This window comes from Bubalus kerabau, chromosome X, assembly GCF_029407905.1.
Source record: "Bubalus kerabau isolate K-KA32 ecotype Philippines breed swamp buffalo chromosome X, PCC_UOA_SB_1v2, whole genome shotgun sequence".
NCBI lineage: Eukaryota > Metazoa > Chordata > Mammalia > Artiodactyla > Bovidae > Bubalus > Bubalus kerabau.
Genome location: NC_073647.1, coordinates 141,492,593 through 141,514,802, shown reverse-complemented (window position 1 = coordinate 141,514,802; position 22,210 = coordinate 141,492,593). Strand labels below are relative to the sequence as shown.

At 37.1% G+C, this 22,210-nt stretch overlaps 1 protein-coding gene across 5 annotated transcripts in view; it reads left to right on the top strand.

Moving 5' to 3' along the window:
• The window catches only part of CNKSR2 (connector enhancer of kinase suppressor of Ras 2), a 283,089-nt gene that overhangs the window by 194,675 nt on the left and 66,204 nt on the right, over nucleotides 1–22,210 (top strand). The window lies entirely within an intron of this gene.

The following is a 22,210-nucleotide window of genomic DNA, read 5'->3' as shown; positions in this document are numbered from 1 at the left end:
CTCAGGAAGATCCCGTGGAGGAGGAAATGGCAACCCACTCCAGTCTTCTTGCCTGGGGAATCCCATGGACAGAGGAGCCTGGTAGGCTACGGTCCATAGGGTCGCAAAGAGTTGGACACAACTGAGCGATTGAGCATGACCACATGAAGAACCTGGTCTAGTAACTTCATTTCTAGAAATTTATTCCAAGAAAGAGAGAAAAGCCTACTTTTGCCTCCTATTTTTATTCTATATCCTGAGTTTGTAGCATGATATTTCCCAGATAAATATTTATCCCAGCTAATTTTTGACAGAGAGACAGTACAGGGTAAAAAATATTGTTAATCATGGAGGAAATCCTCCCGTGTAACACTGACCCACTAATTTCAGAGTGAAAGGCTGAACAGTTTCTAACTCTGGTCTCTTGTTTTTAAAAAAGCTAAATAATTGTTAATCCCAAAGAGTATGTTAAATGCCTATGACCAGTGTTCAAAAAGAAAGAACATTTAAGAAATGGGTGTGCTCATATGCTGATTTTAGTAGCATTTTTAGTAACTGGATTGATTTCTACCCAGGTTTCTCTTTTGCTCTTTGTTACTATTTTTTATTAAGTTCAAAAAAACATACAGAGCCGCTGCTGTTATAAAACTCGAGCAGTTATTCAGCGTTATCTATTACCAAGACTACAGGGTATTATTATAGTTAAATTGCCTGCATTTGGGAGGCAAAATAACATATACGCAAATGATTGCTTTTTACATTTCACAGAATTTTTTGGTTTTTTTTTTTTAGTCTGTATATATGTACTTATTTAAAATAAAACGACGTTTCCTTATGTTAATTTTTTTAAACACAAGATCAGTATCAATATATAATTCACTTACCTTCATAATGAACCATTATCTTCATTCTTACCAATTATTCCTTTGGATGATACAGCTCTTTTTAATGAAATAGAACTTAAGTGGAAGAGGACTATAAAGATAGAACACAGAGTTTCGTAGGCTGCTGTCTCTGCTATAATACTAGTTCTATGTGGTCTAAGTTGAAATTTAGAGGAAAATTTAGTTGAATTTTGTAGCAGGATCATATCAGCAATAAATACCCTTAAAAAATTTACTAAAGCTGTGTGTGTTGGGGGGCGGGGTGTAGGGTGTTTCTTTTTAAGCTCCTAGATTAAAATCCTCATTACTGTATTCTGGAAATTAGCCTAATAAAAATACACAAAGCCAGGCAAATACAATTTGACTTCAGTGTGACTCATTCCTCTTAGCAATTATAGCAGAAATGTTTATATAATAATAAGGACAATTTAGAAGTTTATGGTATTGTAAAATACATCATTTTATTTTTATTAATTCCATGTTTGTTATTCTAGTTTATGTATTTTTCTTAAACTTATCTGAAAGGAAATCATTCTCTTTGCCTTAACTACCCTAATCATCCACCAGTCTTTGCCACCTCTTTCATTTTTGGCATATTCTTCGTCCATGGGGTCTCAAAGAGTCGGACACAACTAAGCAACTAACACTTTCTCTTTCCCTCTACTGAGAATGCTTCTATTCGGTCTTTATCTCTAGCTGGCTCCTATCTAAAGCTGAGATTGCAGAGAGATTTTTATCTGATCCCTACTCCCTAAATTAAATCAGTTTCTCCTATTATAGTCTCTTAGCACCCTATATAATTTCTTGGAAAACTTTATGGTTCACAATTATATATTCATTTGCATGATTATCAGCTTAGTGTCTTTCTTCACTATACATGGTAGGGAGAGCATGTCCAAGTCCATGGCAGGAAAGGATAGTTTCTCCATTTTGTTCAGCACTATATTTTAGTACCTAGTCTAGGTCTAGTACCTTATAAGTGCTCAATAAAACTGTGATGAGTAAATGAATGAACGAGTGAGTGAATGTAACAGGAACTTTAATGCCTTTCTCAGTATCTCTCAATTGCAAAACAGTCTGCAGTCCTCAATCTGCAAAAACAGCCACCTCCATGTCCTTGGCTAGTCCCGTCCAGCCCAAGCAGGCCTTCAGTTGGGGTGTATTCATAGTGGGAATCACCGGGAACTTATTACCATAGGTTCAGTGTCCCATGTGCCTGGGGAGAAATGTAGGACTCTGAATGTCTTCTGTCATGTTTTTCTAGTCCACATGACTAAATTCTACTTTGTTTTATCAATTACCATTTTACTCCAAAGACTGGGACTCTGCCCTTATCGGCACCTCCTCCAAGAAGGATTTGGCTGGTTTACCACTACAGGCAACAGACCATGTGGAGCCTAACTCTTACCATCCATCCACTTATAAGAGTATTGGAAGCACCTGGAAATTTATACTCACCACATTGGGCTCCCTGTCAAAGCAGGTCCCAGTTTGCACCTTTTATGGGACCGATTTACAGCACTGCCCTGCTCCACAGGTGCCACCAGGGTAACCCCCTCAGCCTAGCCTTGCCTCTTCCACTCCAACTAGTTTTTGCTCTCTTCTTATCCCTGACCTCTCATTATAGAGGTCACAGTATGGCTGTCTGCTAAGCATGTGATGGTATTTTTCAAAAGAGTATAACGTTAGTTTGCCTACTCACTGATCCTCTGCCTGAAAATGTGGGAGTTGTTAGCTGTGAAAACCCTCTTCTGACCTGCTAGCCCATGAAGGAAGGGCAGACAGCAGTATCTGGTGTGTGTGTATATGTACATGTGTGTGTGAAATCCAGATGTAGTGGTAAAGGCTTTAGATAAGGAATGATTAGATTCAGAGCTTTTTTAAATCCTTAATATGATATACATATGACATCTTACTCTCACATTAAAGCTGATGAAGTAAATCCATAAACAAAGTGATAATTTGTTTTAAATCTACACACTGAGATGCCAGAAAAGTAAAATCTGATAATGGATCTAGACAACCTGCAAGTGTACTTTCATAAACTGAATAATGTGATTTTAGGTGACTTAAAACAGACTTTGAGTAGGTGTTAAAAAATCTGGATGATTCGTTTCCTAACAGTCCAACATTTGTGTGGCTTGTCTTAGCTATTTAGGGTATAACTGCAAACATTCAGTTACTGTTTTACTTATGATAAGTCCTTTTAGCTATTTCCATCAAACTGTGACAGGATTTTTGGTTGAGCTTCTGGGGGAAGGTGGTGGAAATCTGTTAAAAGACATCTTATATTTTTTTTTTTGATTTAGCAATTAAATAAACATTATGAAACAGACACTATTCTAAGTAATTTGTAATATTTAACTCAATACTCATAAAAAAACTTAGGAGGAAGATGCTAGTATTATCCCCATTTTATAGATTAGGAAGCTGGGGCACATTGGATTAATAAGTAAAATGGTAGAGCTGGGATTTGAACATTGGTAGAATGGGCAGGACTACCACCAACAGTAAATGTGTTCAATTCTATGCTGTTATTTCATGTAAATGGAAGATTTCTTGATTTAATATTTACTCCCATTACCACCTTACCCCACTTGCTCACGTTTAGACTTTTTTCTGCAGACACACACTAATGAGAAAGTAAGGGGAAAATATTTTTCTTTGAAATATTTAAATCTCAAAGGCTTTTATTTGTTTATTTGAAAATTAAATATGTAGAAGTATTTATCCTTGTCCCAGCTGTTTCAAATTGCCCCTCTAAAACAACATAATTTAGCAGAGACTCAACAGCAATTCTAGTGTGCCAAACTATCTTTAAGGCACAATAAGTATTATGGAATATATATAAATAATAATACTGTCACTGCTGTTACTAATAATAGCTAACATTTACCTATTGCTTACTAAGTTCCTATGCTAAGTACTTATATACTCATTGAACTTATATCTCATTGAATCCTCAAATTGACCTTCTGAGGTTGCTACTCAGAAGTTCTTCCATTCTTCAGTTTTGAAGAACTGAAACACAGAGTTTACCTTGCCCATGGTCATACGGGCAGAAAATAGCAGACTTGAAATGTAAGTACAAGCAGTCTGGCTCCAAAACTCACATTTTTAGATGAATAAAGCCATATCTGCTCATAAGGATTTTACCATCTGTTAGAGAAGCCAGAGCTAGTAGTATCACAAAGATGAAAAATATGCTGTATTGTCAGCCTATAAACATTTATAATTTGCCTGCAATTATAAAGGTTGGTTTGTCTAGTATAGGCCTGACTTAGCTGCATTGTTTCAAGATCAATGTAATTAAAATAAGAGAGCAGTTATTTTCAGTGGCTAAATAACCATCTCTGCGCTAACAGTTTATAACAACCACTTTCTCCACACTTTGACTTTACTCACCTAGATGACAGCCGTGGTACAGTGTGATGTGAATCTTCTCCTCACCAGGGTGCATGCAGATGTGTTAGATATCCATTCTAAATGTTATTCTATTCATATCATATGTATTTCCTGGTTCCCATGGATGACTTCATTATTTCTAGAGTGTTAATGCCAAATTCATGGTAGCACTGGCAAAGCCCTACATGGGAACAGCCTGGACTGTGACAAGTGTTTCCCACTGGAGCACTTCACTAGAGCAGTCATTCTCAAATTTAGTAAATGGCTCTTAGTAACTGAGACTTGATGTAGAAATGATAGACCTTCCTTTGATTCTTACAGGCAAATACCACATAATTTCAGAGACTTTAATTTTCCCTCGTGATTATATATTGCTTCCTAGTAACTTACTAAATGACTTTAAAAGGTTATACATTCAATAGCCATAAAATGATGCATTAGTAGAGTTCACTGAATATTACAATTCACTGTTTTTCCTAAAAGCCTGATATTCATGCAACCAACAATGCAGTTTTGCTCTTCTCATACAAACCCAAGTGTAGATGATTCAGGTTCCCACAGCTTTCAGGAGGAATACTATGTTGGTACCTCATCAGATTTTAAGTTACCTATAGTTTTCAGTTGCCTTTTTATTATAAATTATCGTTAGACTATTGATTTTAGTTTGCTTTAGGTCGCTTGCTTTACCTTCTGTGTGTGTGTGTTAGTCACTCAGTTGTGGGTTGCATGGGCAACCCCATAGACTGTAGCCTGCCAGGCTCCTCTGTCCATGGAATTCTCCAGGCAGGAATACTGGAGTGGGTAGCCATTCCCTTCTCCAGGGGATCTTCCTAACCCAGGGATCGAACCCAGGTGGATTCTTTATCATCTGAGCCACCAGGGAAGCCCAGTGCTTTACCTTCTAGCATGTTGTAATTCATATTACCCATATTTTTTTTTAATGGTACATCACTTCATGGGAAATAGATGGGGAAACAGTAGAAACAGTGTCAGACTTTATTTTTGGGGGCTCCAAAATCACTGCAGATGGTGACTGCAGCCATGAAATTAAAAGACGTTTACTCCTTAGAAGGAAAGTTATGACCAACCTAGATAGCATATTCAAAAGCAGAGACATTACTTTGCCAACAAAGGTCCGTCTAGTCAAGGCTATGATTTTTCCAGTGGTCATGTATGGATGAGAGTGTTGGACTGTGAAGAAAGCTAAGTGCCAAAAAATTGATGCTTTTGAACTGTGGTGTTGGAGAAGACTCTTGAGAGTCCCTTGGACTGCAAGGAGATCCAACCAGTCCATTCCGAAGGAGATCAGCCCTGGGATTTCTTTGGAAGGAATGATGCTAAAGCTGAAACTCCAGTCCTTTGGCCACCTAATGTGAAGAGTTGACTCATTGGAAAAGACTGATGCTGGGAGGGATTGGGGGCAGGAGGAGAAGGGGACGACAGAGGACGAGATGGCTGGATGGCATCACTGACTCGATGGACGTGAGTCTGAGTGAACTCCGGGAGTTGGTGATAGACAGGGAGGCCTGGCATGCTGCGATTCATGGGGTCGCAAAGAGTCGGACATGACTGAGCGACCGAACTGAACTGAACTATGAATTATCCACACCCTACAGTACTTTTACGGTCATATTCTATTAGTATAACCTAATTAATTTCCCACTAGAAACTGGGGACAAATGGATCACAGGATCTGCTGGCCTAAAATAGAGTCACAGTCAAAAACTGCTGAAACCCACTGTCTTAAATACAGTTATATGGTTTTTAAGAAATAGAAGAAATGAAATCTTGACTTTTCTTGTCTGTAAATATGAAACCATTTTATAGAATGCAAATCCATAAAGAAGTCTAGGAGGAAAATACACTTGTGTTTCCTGACCAATTTGTACTAGTAATTTTTTTGAAGACCATTTCAAAAAAATCATGCTCCTTCTCTACCACAACAGGCCTCAAAAGTGTCTATCACTAAGAAGACAGAAAAATCTTAAATGTATGTGCATCAAGCAACAGAGATTCAAAATACTAGAAGCAAAGTCCAACAGAACTGAAGAAGAGAAATTGACAAATCTATAACCATAGTTGAAATCTTCAGCACCCCTCTCAGTAATTTATAGCACCACTAAACAAAAATTCTGCAAAAGTATAGCGTGCTGAATGACTACCCACCCACCAATGGTCTCCCCAAAATAGCAGAATACATATTCTTTTCAAGTATGAGTGGGACAGTCATCAGGATAGACCATACCTTGGGTCATAAGATAAACTTTAATTATAAAAGAACTGTAATCATACAATGTATGTTATCTAACCATAATGGAATCAAACTGGAAATTAACAACAATTAACAAGTAAGTCTCCAACCTCTCGGAAATTAAGGAACACCTTTTTGAATAATAAATCCATAGATAAAAGAGGAAATCTCAAGGAAAATTGAATGAAGATGTAAACACAACGTATGTTTAGGGGAAAATTATAGCAATAAATGCTTATATCAGAAAAGGGGAGTGAATTCCCTGGAGATCTAATGGTTAGGACTAAGCACTTCCACTACTGGGAAGCAGGTTCAATCCCTGGTCATGGAACTAAGATCTCACAAGCTGCACATCAAGGTCGAAACAATGAATGAAAGAAAAGGAGAAAGTTGTCAAATCTAAAAACTAAGCTCCCACCTCAAGAAATTAGAAAAAGAATAACAAGAAATAAGCAGACATAAGGAAGACAATAGAGAGAAGAAATGAAATTTGAAAACAGAAAAAAAGCCATAATAGAGAAAATCAAATCAAAAGCTTTATTTAAAAATATTTTAAAAGAAAAGCTCTTTTTAGAAAATCAAAAAAGAAATTGATAAAGTGTCTAGTGAGACTGACAAAGGGCAAAAGGAGAGAAGACTCAAGTTATCAGTATCAGGAATGAAAGAGGAGTTATCACTACAAACCTCATAGACATTTAAAGAATAATAAGGAAATGCTATAAACAACTCTGCACTGAAGTTTAACAGTTTAGATGAAATGAACCAAATCCTCAAAGCCCACTAGCTACATAACTCTCCCAAGATGAAGTAGATGATCTGAACAGTCATAACTATTAAAGGAAATTAATCATTAAAAGACTTCCAAAAAATAACAACAGAAATACTGAACAAAAGGGCTAAACATATTGCACTTTTATATTGCTGAAGTGCAAGAGTAATCCATTTTGCTTTTACTATTATGTCCTGTGGTGCCTTTAAAGTGCTGGAAGCCTGTAAAATATTTGATGTATAGGGCTTGTGACTTAGTGGAATTCCTAGGAAACGGATTAAATTCATAAATTTTATTAATGGTGAAAATATTGTTTAAACATTTGGAAAAATTTTTTATTTTATAAATGTTTTAAGTTTAATCAGTTATGCAAACAAACAAAAAAGATTCACTAATACGCCCTCACGCTTTAGAGAGGTTTCTGCTTACACTGTATAAAACAAATTATTTAAAGTCAGCCCCATCAGTTTCATGTTTGAACCAAACAAGGTCCGGTCCTCATTCTGCTAGTTCTTGGCTAGATAATGGCTGCCAGGAAGCAAAACACAAAATCTGGCTTAATTAGCAAGGCATCATGCACAACAGGACACAGAAGAATTGGATTAGGAATTTATTAATTTTAAATTTATTAAATTTAAATCTTACTATGAATTCCTTGTTGCCTTTTAAAAATAGAATAAAACATAAATTCTGATGAGAGCCCCTTCACTTGGTTGCTGTGGTCAATAATTACAGACTGTTTGGATACATACCTGTTTTTATCAGAGAGGTTAAAAAACCCCATTCTTTTTTATATTGTAGGCCTATCTCTCCCAGCTTCATAGCCTGAGAAAATTTCCTCAAGTTTTGTTGGCAATAGACATTTTTTGCTCCCATTATCACATTACCCATATTACCTCACCACCATAACTCATTTAATCAAGCATCTCAAGTTTAATGAAACTCCAGGTAAAATCATTTTACCCCTAGAACTATTTAAAGCCTCTTCTGATTAAAGGACCATAACTGATAATGAAATGATTTTCTTCACTCAACTTGTAAAATACATTACTTCCTTGATGGTTTCAGCACCCTCCAACTCTACAAAATTGTAGACCTAATCATTTGCTGTATATACCAAAATCTCATCCAAAGATTTCTCTTAATAGACTGCATATCTGAATCTCTTGGCCCAAGTCTTATGTGAGAATGAAGTTTAAGGCCCAGTTATTGACTGCTGTTACGTTCTAGTTTCTTGAGGATAGCTTCCAAGAACAGTGTTAAATTGTTTGCACCCTTCACATATTCATCTTTGGCTTTTGGCTCAGACAGCAACTGGCAGCAGGCCAGAGTGCATGAGCTCAACCTGGAGTCTTGGTTCTAAATGATATTGTTAAATCTGTTTCTTAGCATCTCTACAGGTATCAGGTTAAGCCAAAACAGTATCCTAATAGACTTGAACCCAAAACAATCTGCAGTGTTGAGAAATGGATCCGTATTTCAATTCCTATTCTTTCTATGCAAATAATTTTAGATTATAACTAGATGCAAACTTTCCTGAAATCTCAAAATAGGAGAATAAGTTACCTTCTCGTGTTTTCTTTTATTATCATAAATTCAAAGTGGCCTCAAGGACAATGGTTCTTGTATATAACCAGTTTCAAGTGAAAGGGCCCAACTCTAAGAATAATGCTCTATTTAATAGAACATGAGCTGTTTGAACTTAGACATTTCTGAACCTCATTTTCTCATCAGAATAGAGAGACTAATAATACTTAATTTGCTCAGCTATTACAGAAGTAAATCATATACTGTATATAAAGTTTATTCCACTGTACTGGGCAGATAGTGACTATTCTTAACACCATATAGAAAGGAAATGGGTTCATTTACATGGAAGGGGATTGCTTCCTGATGAACAAATCAGAAAGGCTTCTAGGACCAGAACATCTGTCTTCATTGGGCATTTTAATGAATGTATCAGTTAGGGTTCAGTTGGGAAGCCAGAAGCACGAAGTGGCATGGAATAAAGGACTAGATCTTACTCAGTCAAGGAGCTGAGGTGAAGACACCTCAGCAGAGCCAGTGGTCATGAAGAAAATCTGGATGTAAAGCCAGGGAGAGCAAGATGAAATAGAATTCATGAGCACAAACTGGAAGCCTGTCTCCAACTTCATCAACGAAGCTGATGCCCTCTGCCATGGAGATTCACAGGCTCGTGGTCCAGGATTTAGAGGACCTGAAGGAGTTGCTGGCCTGGCTACTGACCCAAACCAACAAGAGTGGCATATGTGTGCACTGTGGTAGTGACTGGCACCCTACACTGACCTCCAGAGCAAGGCTGCTGCCTCACTGTATTCTCCAAAACTCCCACAGATTTACATTGATTGACCCTATCTAACACCATACAGGAAGAGGTATTCTGAGATACGTAGTTCCAACTTTCCCCAGTTGACATAGCTCTTCTCAGTTTGTTGATAACCACCACACTGAGTTTTCCTTTTCTGTTGTCACCATAGGTACATACCAGGTAAAACCTGCTTTGAAAATTCTAGAGACTGTGTGTATCACTGTAAAGTGAAAAATTCTAAACGACCATAAATTTGGAGTGGATGCAAGGTGTAGCCTACTTATTTAATTTCCCAGAGCATCTAGGAAACTATAACTTCAAATTGTCTTTCATCCATCTTCAATGAAAACAGTGACTGCTGTAAGTAATAATTAGGATAAAATGCCTGATTTACTTAAAGAGGTTTCTACTTAATAAAACACATAAGGCAAGTCTTTAAAGAATTTCTTTGTATAATCTGTTTTAGGAAGAGTACCAGAAAGCCGTGTCCCTCTACCATGTTATTTTAGTCACTTGTTGAATCTTCTTCACTTAATTGCATTTTCCATTATGTCCTCCATTTTTATCAGATGCCTGGTGTAAGAAACAAGCATATGAAGTTCACTTCTTTGTTTGCTAGTAAAATATTTTTGAGGGTATTATATTCTTCCTTTGTGTCTCTCTCGTATATATTTTATAATTGGATAAGGACTTTGACTCCCTGTAATTAAAAAACATATAAAGTGTCTGATACAGTGTCTGGCACTTGGATAGTGCACATATATTCTTAGCGTCCTTCCTCTAACCATACTACCAAATGTCCTCAGCAGTGGGCTGAGAATAAGCCAAACCCTAATCTTGGTGCATTTGAGGCGACGAGTTCTGGAAAAGTGGCAGCAAACATCAGGCCCTGCAGAAATCTAATTTTTCATATCTGAGCTTGCATAAATTGCTTTCTTTCTCTTACTCAGTTTTCTCATTTACAAAATGAGTATAGCACTGGAAAGAGGACTATGGAAAATGCCATCTAAATTGATAGCATAATGATGATTTGATTCCTGTTGCAAACATAATTTTTTTAAAATATCCCCATCGAGCTCTTTTTTCCTTTCTGTTAGATAAAACCAGTTTTACTTTTTCAGTCTTAAAATCATGTCCTAGTAGGTGGTTTTGTATAGAAAAGAAGGCAGAGTGTGATCTATCTTATTTTACTATAAAATAAATTGTGTATAGGAACTTTTGAAACTTTCTAAACTTAACTTTTATTTTTATCCAGTATTACCTTTGAGAGATTTTCTGGTAAAGAAAAACAATCTCTGGATCAAGAAGACTGCAACTAAACTAACAGATATAGAAACATTTTGAGTGAGTGTCTTTGAGAGCTCGTCTATTCTCTAAGCAAAAATCTCAGAATAAGCCTGATATAAACATCCTCATACCCATAAAGGTATTTAGATAAAAGCTAGAATTCTTGGAACAAATTACACTGACATGGCAAGCATCCCATGGTGAGAAAACATGTACAATTTATCAGAGCAACCAAACTAAAAATAAAGGTAACCCCAAACCATTTAGTTTCAGATTCTTGTGGCTCAGCTGGTAAAGAATCTGTCTGCAATGCGGGAGACCTAGGTTTGATCCCTGGGTTGGGGAGATCCCCTGGCGAAGGGAAAGGCTACCCACTCCAATATTCTGGCCTGGAGAATTCCATGGACTGTATAGTCCATGGGGTCACAAAGAGTCAGACATGACTGAGTGACTTTCACTTTCACTTTCATTAAGTCAATAACCAGAAATTTTTCCAATATTTATGATTGTCATAAAATTGCTGACAAAATATGCCATATACATTTATTTGAGAGTTTTAACTTTTTGTACGTTCTTCATTAGAGGTGATTCATTTGTATTATTTTTTTCTCTCTTTTCTTTTGCAGATGGTTTATTTTTATGTCATTGAATAGCCTTCCAAAGGCAAATCTGGTTCTCTCAATTTTTTCTGATCATAAACATTTCTTTGTCACAAAATATGGGCAAGCCTATCCTGATCTCTCTGACACATAAATGTCGACAGTTTGTCAAACAGAAGATTCAGGAGCAGGCACTGTCCTAGTTCTGCTTTTCACCTATTCAAAGTTTCTGCCTCTGTCCCATGTTGTACACATTAATCAAACACCCCACAATAGCTATATCTAAAATGGCTGGAAATAAATGATTTTCATACATGGTGCAACTTAAGCATAAACCAAGTACCTTTCAGTGAATAATCTAGCATTGTGTTAAGATTAACACTGATTACAGGTATATGTAATTAATTCCTGAAACATCAATAATTGGATGTACATTGGTAACTAGCCATTTTCTCCCTTCATTTGTAAGTCAGAATCATGTACAGTTAGTGCTTGTAAAATATCCTAAAAGCATCTGGTCCAGCTCTCTGATCCTGCCGATGAAGAAATTGAGATGAAGATTACTTGCAGTGACTTATCCACAGCCATAGAGCTGGAATATGGAGAACTAGAAGTCAGATCTCTTGATCTCTACCATGGTATTGTTCTCCTGGTGCTGCACATTCCATTCTTGCTGAGACAGCACCCTTCAAAGTGTATCACTCCAGCTGGTGTGTTGAGAATAGGCTGCAGGGGCTGTGTGTAGTATGGAACCATGAAAACAAGACAGTCTAGTCAGTTGACTAGGATTTAGTCAATTCAGGTGAGAGATGATAGGGGCTTAGCCCTGGGTGCTAATTGGAAGAAGTGAGAAGGCCTTGGACTCTGGATATGAGTGGACTGGATATGCTGACACATTGCATATGAGATGTCATAACTCATACCCTCACTTTCCACACACATAGGTAGTATTTGATTCATGCTTTCAATAGAAGATTATATGTCAGGTCCAGTGTTAGGAGTTGAGTAGAGAGTGGCAAGCTAAGCAGATGGTTTCTGCCTTTGTAGAAACTAATGCAGTAGTTAAAAACTGCATTTTGAGAAATTGAACCAAGTAATTTTAAGGCATAATAATCAGCAATGTATCAAGTGAAAATTGCATAACACAATGAATCAGCTCCAAGAGATTTCTCCTGTGTAAAGAATTTAGTGGAGAGGCAGGCTTGCCTTATTTGGATCACTGATTTCCTCATCAGTATTGACAGAGGGTTTTTTAATTGCATTGAATTCAATTAACACTGTTAATATGTTTGGAATAAAATATGAATGCAGTCTCATCCTTGTCTAACTTGGCTGAGACTTATTACCTTTCTGTACCTTATTTTCTATCTCATTTGCAAAATTAAAATGTTAACATGAGCCTTCCTCTCATGAAAATATGATTAATGGTTACCTCCCCCAAACAGCTGCAAATCTTTTTTTAAAATCCCACAGAGCAGTATAACTTGTTAATTCAAAGAAAATTGACAAAAGCATGAGAATCAGAGATTGGTAGGATGTTAGATTGGTAAGATTGCTAAGACTAGTAAAGTCTTAGACTGGTAAGATTGGTAAATTTAGAGATGAGCTTCTCTGGTGGCTCAGACAGTAAAGAATCTGCCTGCAATGCGAGAGACCTGGGTTCTATCTCTTGGTTGGGAAGATCCCCTGGAGAAGGGCATGGCAACCACTCCAGTATTCTTGCCTGGAGAATCCCATGGACAGAGGAGCCTGGCAGGCTACAGTCCGTTGGATCGCAAAGAGTCGGACATAACTGAGCTACTAAGCTACACAAGCTGTTACCTGTTTAAATTATCTGCATGAATATAAAAGTATAATCCTAGTATCTTTGTGTTTTACAGAACTTTTCCACATAACAATGCACTTATATCACATGTTATGGGAGGTTTTCACAAATGGATATCTTTGTGTCAGATGCAGAAAGCAGTTCTTTTCTCTAAAATGGTTACCATGACTACACAATACTTGCCTGAGAGGCGATATTGCATGGAGTGGTTAGAACGGGTTTGTGAATAGGTAGACCTGGGTTTGAATTTTGACTCTGCCACTACCTGTGTGCTCCTGAATAAGTTATCTACTCTCAGTTTTCTCCTCTTTGAAATGGCATTCACCACTGAGCAAATATATTGTAAGCATTAAAATTGATAACTGATACAAGGTCCCTAATGCTGTGCCTCACACGTGTCATTCAGTCAGTTCAGTCGCTCAGCCTCACACATGAGCCCTCAGTAAAGATAATTATTTAGATCCAAGAATGACAGTTCCTGTTTCCCAAGGGTGGTGACTTTTGTTACTCTTCCTAACCAGTCATTACTCTTCACTCTTCTTCCCATCTTACCACTTACTACTCGATAGGAAAAGGGAAATCACCTTATAAAATATTGTGTAAGTTTCACTTACGTACTTCCTTCTGAATCTGATGTGCATGGTATTCTTTTGATGAAACACTGACTCTGCCCTTCCTAATGAATTTAACCTTCTCTAAATTCCCCCAGTCATTGCCTTTTTGTTCTTATTTGACTCATAATTTATTAGCATGCCTATTTTTAAAAACACACTTATTTGTAAGTATATGTAGAGCCATTTTCAGTCAATATAAAGTCAGATTAACTTTATTGACAGAATCCAGAGCAAGCTCACCCCACTGTCTTCAGAGAACCAGTGTGCATGCAGTATCTTGTCCCCACCCCGTTCAGCAGTTTCTCTCCTGTACCAGAATGGGCAACAAGCTTGTTCAATTCTATGCTGTTATTTCATGTAAATTGAAGATTTCTTAAGATATTATTTACTCTCATTACCATATCACACTTACTCATATTTAGACTTTTTCTGCTGACACACAATAATGAGAAAGTAAGGGAAAATACATTTCTCTGTGAAATATTTAAATCTCAAAGCCTTTTGTTTATTAAAAAAGATTAAATATGTGGAGATAGTTATCAGTTGTCCCAAGAGTTTCAAATTGCTAAGCACCTTATGTATAAGAAATAAGCTTTTGGTTTGACTGGAGAAATTTTGGAACTTTGCAGAAAATTACAGTAAGAGGAAGTTGCTATATTGCAACAAGAGAGTATTTTGATTGCAAATTTTTCCATAAGTATGGCAATTTGCAACTTGAGAAGAATTTAATAGTAGCTGAGCTTTCAAAATGTAACACAGAAACTGTCATTTTCTTCCACAATTAAAATAAGTGCTTCTGAAAGTTTCAGGATAAGAATGACCCAAATTACCCTCCCCCACATTTCCTCATCTAGAATAGGGGAGAATGGGGAGAATGTTTGAACAGAACATCTGTGGACAAAATGAAAGACAAATGGTCTTTTCAGGCAAATGTCTGAAAAAGCGATCTTTTATAGCCAAATAGAATACTGTTGCATGCATCACCATGGTTAAGAAGAGGATCAACAATGCTTTCATAATGGCCTTTTATTTTAGCACATTCTATTTTTATGAGTTGAATTGTGATTTCAACACATCCATTCATAATTCATCATATAATTGTATGCATAAATATCTTTTGACACATTAAGGCACTTTTGCCGGCCACATCTTGAATTCAAATTTAATTCAAACTAAGTGCATTAAGACAGCTCTCATTTCCAGTAATGTTTTGGAAAATTAGATAAAAAAAAACACTTTTATTTAACAAAAGGAGTCTACTAAAGAACCGAACTTTCAGTAATATGCTGTACATGGATTACTAGAGTAAAGACACCTGGCTTACTTATTTCCTGCTGAAGGACTTCAGGTTAAAAAGCAATCAATTCATTAAGACTACATCCTGTGTTCTTTGCTGGTGGTCTGTTCAACTTTTATGCACTCAATCAATATTTATTTAGTACTAAATAATCCCTGTTCTAGTCAAAGGATAAAACAGTGCATAAAATAGAATTTTTGTTTCATGTAGCTTATATTTGGAGGGACGGCTGAGTAATAAACAAGAAGTATAAGTATTTTTGGTAATGCTAAGTTCTAAGGAGAGAAATAAAGCAGGGGAGGAAAACAGGAAGTGTTGCAGGCAATAATGAAAACCATTTTCTATAGGGAAGCCTGGGAAGAATGATCTAAAGGAGGTAAGGGAGTAAGCCATAACGGTATTGTTACCAAACTCAGGTTTGGCTGCTTGCTGCTCATAAGCCAATAATTCGAGAGGCAAGTGTCAGTAGAAAGGAAAGGTGCTTTAATCAGAAAAGCCAGCAATCTGGGGAAAATGTGGACATGTGTCCAGACACCAACTCCGAAGATTCTGCTCAGCCATGACAGTTTTTAAAGGGGCATAAAATGGGGATGGTAAAACTCAACATTCAGAAAACTAAGATCATGGCATCTGGTCCCATCACTTCATGGCAAATAGATGGGGAGACAATGGAAATAGTGACAGACTTTATTTTGGGGGGCTCCAAAATCACTGCAGGTGGTGACTGCAGCCATGAAATTAAAAGACGCTTACTCCTTGGAAGGAAAGCTAATGACCAACCTAGACAGCATATTAAAAAGCAGAGACATTACTTTGCCAACAAAGGTCCATCTAGTCAAAGCTATGGTTTTTCCATTAGTCATGTATGGATATGAGAGTTGGACTATAAAGAAAGCTGAGTGCTGAAGAATTGATGCTTTTAAACTGTGCTGTTGGAGAAGACTCTTGAGAGTCCCTTGGACTGCAAGGAGATCCAACCAGTCCATCCTAAAGGAAATCAGTCCTGAATATTCATTGGAAGGACTGCTGCAGAAGCTGAAACTCCAGTACTTTGGCCACCTGATGCAAAGAGCTGACTCATTTGAAAAGACCCTGATGCTGGGAAAGATTGAAGGCAGGAGGAGAAGGGGATGACAGAGGATGAGATGGTTGGATGACATCACCAACTCAATGGACATGAGTTTGAGTAAACTCTGGAAGTTGGTGATGTACAGGGAGGCCTGGCATGCTGCAGTCCATGGAGTCGCAGAGTCAGATGCGACTGAGTGATTGAACTGAACTGAAAATGGGGATCAAGAATCTTAGTGAATCATTGAAGCAGAAGTTAGATTCTTCGTCATCCTCCATTGCATGCAGACTGGCTGACTCTTCAGATGTTCTCTTGCCTGCATGATCTGCCTCAGGATTGCTAAGACGGCTGTTGAGAGTAGAGAGCTAGTCATTTTTTAACTGTTTAATTCTTCATTCTTTCCTCCTTTTATCTAGGAAAAAAAAATCAACAGTTTAGAGACGGCATGGTGTGCATTCAGAAGAGCATAATCACAAATTAGTTTCAGTTGCTTAGTGGTCTCATTCTTTTAATTAGATTCTTTTAAGGCTAGTGGGGAACAGAAATGGGCAACCAGGAAGGGGGCAAAAGAGCTACTTTCAATATCTGAACAAATATTTCAGACAGAGGGAACAGCAGGGGTATAGACCCTAAGGTGGGACTCTATTCCACACAATCCAGAAACAGCAAGTGTGGCTGGAGCAATGTTAATAAGGGGCGAGAAGCAAAGGGAACAGCCCAGGTCATACAGGGCCTTCAGGGTCAGTGGAAGAATTTGAGTATTTATTCAAAGTGAGGTGAGAAGCCATTGGAGAGTTTTCATGATCAAATCATATTTTAACAGGATCACTCTGCCTCTTATGTTAAAAACAGAAGAGGTTAGGACAGAGGAAGGGCAAACAATGAGATATTTCAGTAATCCAGGTGAGGGATGATGGTGGCTTCGACTGAGGTGATAGTAATAGAGATGGTAAGAAACAGTCTTATTTTAAACATATTTTGAGTGCAGAGCTGATATAACTTACTGGTGGATTGATTATGGGCTGTAAGAGAAAGGAAAGAGTTAACATTTACTCTAATATTCAGGGCTTGCACAGTTGTGGGGAGAAATGGAATTGCCATTTACTAAGTTATGGAAGACTAGAAGAGGAGCAGAATTGGTTGATGGGTGGTGGGTATGAGAAGCTTAGTTTTGAACACATTGAATCTGTTGAGTTAGGCAGCCTGTAGCTCAGTCAAGAAGTCCCCATTGATTATATAAATTTATAAGTTGCTGAAGATCAGAGCTTGTAAACACTCTTAGGGAGAAAGTTCAAAGAACTTTTCACCCAAATGCTCAGTACAATAAACATAAAGTGCAAATGATGGTGTTAGAAAGATTTTATTGAATGATAATTCAGGAAATAATATAAAAATATTTTTTAAGAGAAAGGATATTCAAAAATGTTTACAGAAGGAATCTATTTTTGGTGGTCAGTAAGCATTATGAGCTCATACTTTAAATTCTCACACACCCCTACCCCAAACATAAAAAGATAGTCATGGTCAAAAATGATATCTAGTCTCCAGGGACTAGAAGAAAGAACAAAATTGCACAACAATAAATGGGAACTAAAGCCATATACCTGTTAGGCTCTGAGTCCAGAAAGGGCTAGAGATGACTAGAAGTCTACTCTAATGGGTGTGAGAGAACAAATGGACCCCAGCCATGTCAGGAAACTGAAGATTGACTCATGGGGTGGAACCAGCTGGGAGGGCAAACAGCTTCTTTACCCATGAGTATAAGAAGGTTGAAGAAAGATACAGCCATTGACTAGAGCAATGACTTGTTAAAGGTGATTCTTTCCTTAATAGATGGAAATTTTGGGAAATCCAAAAAGCCCTTAAAATTTGAAGTAATAACAGGATGACTAAGACGCTGGACGTTCAGAAGTGCTAGCACCAACTAGTCATCCTGGATATGTAAAATAAAGTTAGTGAAATAAACACTCTATAGGTAAAATAAACTTTATACAGGTATGTAAAATCAGAGAATTAGAAAATTGGAAAACAGTAAATTCACCTAAAAAGCATTGAGGAAATATGAAAGGATAGCAGTATTAAAGATAGTTGGTAAATTGAGAGATACCAACATACATCTGGAGACAAAAAAGAGAAAGTAAGTAAAGAAGGCCATTTGGAGAGAGAATGCCTAAGAATTTTCAGGATTGAAGAAATAACGCCTTCAAGTACAACACAATGAATTTGAAATGGGGTTCATTAATATCATTTGTAACCTAGACACATCAGAGAGCAATTGCAGAATATCAGGGATAAAGAGGAAAATATTTTAAAACTTAACAGAGAGACTAAAGACAAATTATAATGAGTGAGAGTAGCTACAGATGTTTTAAGGGCAGTGATGCTAAAAGAAAATAAAGTGATATATTCAGATTGCAAAGGGAAAATTATTTTCAACTCAGAATTCTATACCCATCTAAATATTATTTAAGAGTGAAGGGTTTTTATATTTTCAAACATAAATATCTAGATGTGTTTGCTACTCACAGACTGCTATGAAAGAACTTCTAAAGAGCATGCTTATTAAACATGAACCTGGAAGAAGGGTGATCTGAAACTATTAAGAAAAATACAGAAATAAAGTATATTACAAATTTTCTCTATTGTGAGAAAAACATTTATCATGAAAGCAAAGATTCCAAGCCCCTTGTTTTTCTACATTGGTCATAACACTTTATATGATTTGCTGTTATCCATTGTAGTCATGTGTCTGTTCTTAGTGTCCTTCTTTTATTAAATATTTCGTGATGTTGTCAGAAACTGGGGATGTGATATCAAATACCTGTCAGAATGAATAATTCCATCTTTTTTACTAAGAAAGACTACACAGGATTGTAAATTTGCACCTCAGGGTATTTAATCATACCTGCTGATAACATGAGGAAACCTTCACTATCAGGAGCTTATTTATGTATGTGAGTATTAAACAGTTTCTGATATAAGTTTTTAAGTAATCTTTTGAAAATGAGTCTATTTCAAGATCCCAAATCACCCACATGTCCAGTGATTGACTAGGCCTCAGAAGACTCTGTGTTCTATCCACAGCTAAGATTTTATTACAGTGATGCAGCAAGGGTATCCAGCCAGATTGGTATGGAAAAAAGAGACCATGGAATCTAAAGAAATCTACCTACAGGCTTCCTGTGCTCTCTCCTCATGATAGATCATGCAGAGTATACTTCACTTAGCAGCAAAAATGCAGTCACACGTGTGTAGTGTCTCTGCCCAGGGGAGCCTGTTAAAGACTCAGTACCCAAAGACTTTATTGAATTGGTTACATAGGCATCCTCTGCCTAGCAGCTACTTTTCCTGTCCTGAAATTAAAGCAAGTGTTTAGTCCCCAGGTGGGCAAAGTAGTCTTATTGCTTAGGGAGGCTGCATGTCAATACAGAGAATTGTTTTACTAGCCAAGTTCCCATATGTCAGCGGAGGGCCAGCCTTGCAAGCAGGCCCTTCTATGATAGCAGCCTCAGGCCTGCTGTATTAACTCTTTTCTACACAAGGGACCTATTTCCTTAACTGTAGTTTTCATTGTTTTTTTCCATTACTTTCAAAAGAATATAGTTCAATTAACTTTCATTTTAGAAAATATCACGTCACTTGAAAAAATAATGAAGTCTTTTTTAAGGGAATGTCGTTGTAGTATTTACAATATTTTAAAAAGATAGCTAAAGCTTTGCTTCTTTGAATGATGGATAAATCTGTATTGTGTGCCTCAGAGTTCTTAGGTTCCAACAATATGTATGCTGATTATACTCTGCACTCATGATAATGATAAGTATGAGAATATATTTCTATAGGGAAAGAAAAGATAATCTTGTTGAAAAAGAAAACCTAGAGAGCATAAAATACATTTTGTGTAGATTTTAAACTAGACCTTCAGGTTCTAAGAAGTAATGTGCAAAAAGCATAGGAAGTACATTATATAACTCAGTTCTTTAAAGCTGTCTGTTATCCATGTAGCTTCCTAAAAAACAAACCACCCCCATCTTTGTCATTTTTAAAAATAATGAGCTGTTAAATTATAATGATTACTTGTGGTAACACTAAACGAAAAAAACCTAATCAGTAATTTTACAGCCAAACAATTTAGGGAAAATAACTATATGTAAATTAACTATACTTAAACATACTAGCCTGAGTTATTATTTGAGTTATTATTCTGAAGCAAAGTGCACTCAAGAAAATTAGCATAACATGATGGGTTTTATCTTTTATGCTTTCTCTCTAAAATTAATTGTGAATTTCTATAGCCATGGATCCTGCAACTGATTTATACACACACACATCCCACATACATATTGGATGATTATCTCTGGGTTACACTGAATGTCAGCAAATTATTTGATCCTTATCTTTAGGACTAATACCCATCCATAATATTATATTCCCAAGAATTATGTAAACCATATACAAATTGTGAAAATTATTATAGTCTATGGGGTCACAAAAGAGTTGAACATGATTTAGCAATTAAACAACAAAGAATGTTATTTTATAAGCAAAGATATTAAATAAAGTATGTCACGTAATATGAATTTTCTGTATAAACCCAAGGCCAGCAGATTTTATGTAGACAAAATCCAGTTGTTCCTTACAGATATACCTTTGTAAAGAAAAAGAAGAATCTGTTACCTAAAATTCATTTTGAGGGATTATCTGTGAATTAAAATTATGTATACTGTTCTCTCTACCCTAACTAGCTAGTCATATGAATTTAACCTTATTTAGACTAGTGAACAATCTAGTTTAGTAGACTGACTAGAACCAGTGATTTATAGTCATTAATTGAAAGCTAAACCAGTTGTGGGTTTCTCTGTTAAGACATTACACTCTTCTGGTCCTTAGCGTGGAATGGACTGATAGGTGGGTTTAATGGATGGCTGTTTAGCTAGGCAAGCATGATGCAGGAAGTATAGCTCCAGGGAATGGTTATAAAGGTGTTCTGTGGAAATCAAGTGGAATAAGAGAAATAAAGGCACAAAACAGTGGTAATGTCAATAAATTGGATACTTGAGTGGAGATTTTCTTTTAAAAAATTGCTGGGTTGGAGGTAGTGTACTATGTAGAATGGAGATAATAGAGGCAGTTGTTGGAGTGTGCTTAAGAATAACAAACATAGGGCCATGGGGGTGGATAGCTGGAGAATGGAGAAGTAAAGAGCATTGGAGCTAAGGGACTGAGGAGCCAATGTACTGACATCACCTACATGAAGATTGCTGCTGCTGCTAAGTCGCTTCAGTCGTGTCCGACTCTGGGCGACCCCATAGACGGCAGCCCACCGGGCTCCCCCGTCCCTGGGATTCTCCAGGCAAGAACACTGGAGTGGGTTGCCATTTCCTTCTCCAATGCATGAAAGTGAAAAGTGAAAGTGAAGTCACTCAGTCGTGCCCGACTCTTAGCGACCCCATGAACTGCAGCCCACCAGGCTCATCTGCCCATGGGATTTTCCAGGCAAGAGTACTGGAGTGGGGTGCCATTGCCTTCTCCGACATGAAGATTAGTTCTGTGTAATAGAGGCAAAAGTAGGTGTGAGAAGAAAATATTGATTCAAGTACTGAAATACTAGGTTGGCCAAAAAGTTTATTTAAGTTTTCTTTGAGCTGTTACAGAAAAACCCAGATGAACTTTCGGCCACCCCAATATTTAACACCTGGGAGTGTTGCCTAGGAGATCAGTAGCTAGTGATGGCTTATGGAGTAGAATGAACTTCAAAGGAACAAGTGATAGTCATATTTGCTTGACTCCTTCATAAAATTTTGTGAAAATCAAGTGAGACATTGTCTGAGAAGGCACTCTAAACCCCTAAAAAAGGTACACAGTAGTACTCGGCATGTTTAAGAGCCCTGAGTTTCACCACTGC